The sequence below is a fragment of the Ammospiza caudacuta genome, chromosome 1 (assembly GCF_027887145.1).
Source record: "Ammospiza caudacuta isolate bAmmCau1 chromosome 1, bAmmCau1.pri, whole genome shotgun sequence".
Taxonomy (NCBI): Eukaryota; Metazoa; Chordata; class Aves; order Passeriformes; family Passerellidae; genus Ammospiza; species Ammospiza caudacuta.
In genome coordinates, this window is record NC_080593.1 from 32,926,512 (window position 1) to 32,931,185 (window position 4,674).

Genomic DNA, 4,674 nt, shown 5'->3' on the forward strand with positions numbered 1-4,674 from the left:
GAGATGCTGTGCAGAGAGTGCATCCTTGTCCTAATGCAGTACTGGAAGAAGAACAAGGCTGGAATCACAGATCAGAACTGGTGGAACTATTACACCAATATTGGCTCGTGGTAACCACAGCTCTCCATTCTTGATCCCTAACGTATCAGATACCTTCACAGTTGGAATGCTCCACCAAAAACAAAGGAAAAAAAGAGAAAAAGGGGGGTACAGAGAAACAACTACATTTTAAGCTTAAAAAATAATCTTACACAGGAAGCGCCATTGGCCTTTTGCACAGTGGGACAATTTGCATCATAGTATTTGCACATAGACTTAAAGAAAGGTTTGCAGACCTTTGTTGACAAAGATCTTCTTTCATGTTTTGCCAAAACAATTTAGTTGCTATTTGAATGTGAAAGAGATCTACCATTAGATATCAAAAATGTAGCCTCAGTTGCTACCAGAAAGGTTAAGAAATCATTCTGTATAAGGTGGTCTCTCACTTCCCCAGGAAATTCAACAACAGAATCACTGAAGTGGCTTGTAGCCTTTCCAAGGCCATTAGTCTATCTGCCAGTTTTAATGAATGTTTTAACTTCTGTATCTAAAGCAAGAGAAGGGAAAGTATTAGGGTTTATTTGTTCCAGTTTAATACTTCAAACTGAGAAAGTGTGATGGTGGCATTTTTTATGCTCTCTGGACATACTGACCCTTACTTGATCAAAGTGTTGTCTTTACAAATACAAGTGTATGAAAGACACAAAAACATTCCTCTGCTGAACTTAACAGTCCCTACCTGTCTATGTACAGATGCAGTGCTACCTGAAAGATTTGATGCAGAAGCAAAACATCAGCAAATAAGAAATTGTCTACAGACACTGAAGGTGAGGTGGCTTAGGTGAATTTGTGTTCTCCTTTATGCTGCTGTTTAAAGACAAGGGCAGCGACTGTGAGAATGAGGGAAATTCATTTGCATCATTTGCCCAGCCAAAAAACCAAATTGCTTTTGGTATAAAGCAATAGAAAATGTTTATCCCAGATTGTTTTTCTTCTCTGGTTTTTCACATTAGCTCCAGAGGACTGCAGCAGCTAAGTGGACTGATAGTAAAGGGTGGCAGTGGTGCACAGTCTGCCTGACCAGTTGTTACTTTGTGAAGCCATGCAGCAGAAGGTGCTTTCCCAAAAAGCATGCTTGAGCTGCCTGGGCCTCACCATTTCCACATCATGCAGCACCACAGTCAAATGCTTTGCTGAGTACTGCAATATCAAGTCTTAATGTCATTGCAGATTTGAAGTATAGTTACACAGGACAAATGGCTAAACAACTGTCTTAATAAACTTCCTCTCGTGTGCATTGTCTCTGTACACACACCCCCTCTTGGAAGGTATTCTGTCTCCACATGTAAACCAGCATGTCTCCTAACTGTTGCCATCGGGTGCAAATTTTCCATTACATGCACAGCCTCGGACTAGCCTGGGGAGCAGCTGTTGTGAACTTCTTGTGGCCACTTCTTGGAAGCATTTGGGAACAGGACATATTTAAGAGCAAGTGTTATCTTGCAATCTCTAGGCTACGCCTAGAATTGAGGCTATACATAAACCTAGATAAACGTCAGGTTTGTCTAAAGTAAGTATTTAAATATTCCCTGCAGCTCATTCTGAACTTCAGCTTCTTATGTCCTAGCACAGAGCAACATCAAGTGTTTTTTTTACTTAGGTTGACTTGTCACTCTGTTGTAAAGCGTAGTATTTGTTCAGAGTTCCGACTACACTAACAATTCACCTAGGACTAGAAGTACAAAAATGTCTAGAGAAAACAGTGTATGTTTCAGTAGCTGTGTTTGCAGAAACAGTTAAAATTACTTTGACTAATTAATTTCATACACAGAACATGGAGCTTAAAGAAACAGTGTTCTTAAATCCATTCATAACAAAGCAGAGATGAGACTACCATTCCTGGGGAGAGTGCAAGCCATGAAAGTTAAAAAAACCCCTGCTAACCCAGAGATCTCTGCCCAAGTGATCTCAGTTAAAAAACCCCAACCAACCAACAAACCAACCAACCAAAAAAGCCCCACCCACAAATGAGGAAACAGCTGCAAATGACCCTTTCCTTTTCAGGACTGCCAGTTTTAGAGATGGCCAATTAAGTCCAGCAATTATTCATACATTTCAGGCATCTACAAGTATGTCCAGGACAGCAGGAATTACCACTTTCACCTGTTCTTCAAGTGGACTGCCTTACATCACTGAACATGAAGCACAAAATGAACCTTGTAATACAATGCTGCTCCCACAGATAACTTTATATGGACTTGTGCTAAGTAGGATGTTAAGTTGACAGATCTATCTGTTGGAAGCAACAATCTCCAAGCTCAGTATTGCAACCCTCCTTCAGCTTCCAGGCAGCATATGTGCTGAGCTGCTCCCTAGCTGGCAACACTTCCCAAGCCTGGACAACTACAGGCCACAAACGCCATACACTGCAGAAAGTAGCCACCTCTCACTCTCACTTCCTGTTATCCTGATTCCCTGAGCCCGAATGCTTCCCTCAACCCACACTGCAGCCACTCCCCATGCTTTTGCATCTGGCTGCCTCACTGCTTCTGCACACTGCTTTCCATAATCCACACAGAATGATCCAGGCTGGAAAAGACCTCTGAGATCAAGTGCAACCTTTGACCAATCAGGGATGGTGACTCCACCACCTCCCTGGCAGGGAATCCATTCCAACGTTTAACCCTTTCTGTCAAGAGATCAGAATGCCTGACCTGAATCTCCAGAGGCACAGTTTGGGGCCATGGTCCTCTTGATGTATCACTTACAGCCTAGAACAGACCAACCCCCAGCTCTCTACAGCCGCATTCAGGCACTTGTAGAGTGATGCAGTCACCCCCGAGCCTCCTTTTGTCCAGGCTAAACCCCCTCAGCTCCCTCTGACACTCCACACAAGATTTGTTCTCCAGACCTGTCCCCAGCTCCATTGCCCTTCTCTGAACACACTCCAGCACCTCAATGTCTTTCTTGAACTCACAAGCCCAAAACTGGACACAAGATTCGAGGTGTGGCTCGCCATGGCTGAGTAGAGCAGAACAATCACTGGTAAATCTTACTGGCCACACTGTCCTTGATCCAAGCCAGGCTGCTGCTGGCCCTCTTGGCCACCTGGGCTCACTCCTGGCTCACTCTCAACCAGCTTGTGGACCAGCATGTCCAGATCCTTTTCTGCCCGGCAGCTTTCCAGCCACTCTGCCCCCAGCCTGCAGCACTGTCTGGGGCTGCTGTGACCCAAGTGCAGGACTTGGCACTTTACCTTATTGAACATCAGCCTGTCCAGATCCCCCTGCAGAACCTTCCTACCCTCCTGCAGATCAGTGCTCCCACCCATCTTGCCATAATCTGTGAGCTTGCTGAGGGTGCACTCAATCAATCCCCTCATTCACCTCCTGAGACTGGCCAACAGCTGGATGTGGCACTATTCCCCTCCACCCTCTGGGGCCAGATATCCAGACTGGCTTTTTATTCAGTGAAGAGTGCACCAGTCCAAACCATGGGACTACCAGCTTTTCCAGGAGAATGCCATGGGAGACAGTATCTATAAATGGCCTTGCTGCAGTCCAGGTAGACAAGATAAACAGCCTTGCCCTCTCCCACTCAGTGGGTCACTGGGTCATGGGATGAGATCAGGTTAGTCAGGCAGGACTTGCCTTTCCTAAACCCACACTGGCAGGGCCTGATCCCTCAGTTGTCCTGTATGTGTGATGGCACTCAAGACAGCTGCTCCATAACCATCCTGGGCACCAAGGTCAGACCAATAGGCCTGTAAGCTCCCTGAATCCTCCTTGCAGTCCTTGTGCCTAGGTGTCACACTGGCTAACTCACTGTTTCTGCACACTGCTTTCCATGGTTTGGAAGAACAAAACCAAAATAAAATATACCAATAGTTCTTTATCTTGAGATATTGGGACTTTGGTTTACAGAGAAAAATTTTCTTAACATTTCCTAATTTGTCTGGATCACCAATTAATACAGGTAAATTCATCAGAGTTGAAAGATTTGGCTTCAGTGTTTCAGCTACTCTGCTTTCAATTTACTAAGAATTTCCAACTGAAATTTATGGTAAGACATCATGGATTCAAAGGTATTGAGCAATAACCAGTTAGAACTTGTTTTGTCACCAATTTTTCTGGCATATTCCATCAAGCTTTAAAGATGTGTGCTGGTGTTTCTTTTAACTACTTCTTAATAGTTCCTGGCACCAACACAGAAACAGCAAATGCAATTACATTTCATACACTTACACTCCTAGAATCATGATAAACTCTTTTGGTGGCCTTCCCTGACAATCAGGATGAACATTTGCTGCAAGGGCTTTTTGGTTGTATTCCTTTTGGCGTGGCAATATCAACATTCAACCAGCCATTTGTCAGAAAACTAAACAAAGTCAACAGGGTTTCTCTTATTCCACCATCTCACCACAACTCCAGCAAGTGACAAGGATGGCACAAGAGAAAGCTGGACTACCCACCCAGCTTAGCCATCCCAAATAAACACATACTGATTCTCAGGGAAGACAAGGCTCCTGAAAAGACAGGTAAAAGCTGACTTTATCATCCACACCCCAGTATCAAGTACTGTTTAATCAACGTTCCAAAGTGACACAAGACACAGAATGAAAGACAAGAAACCACA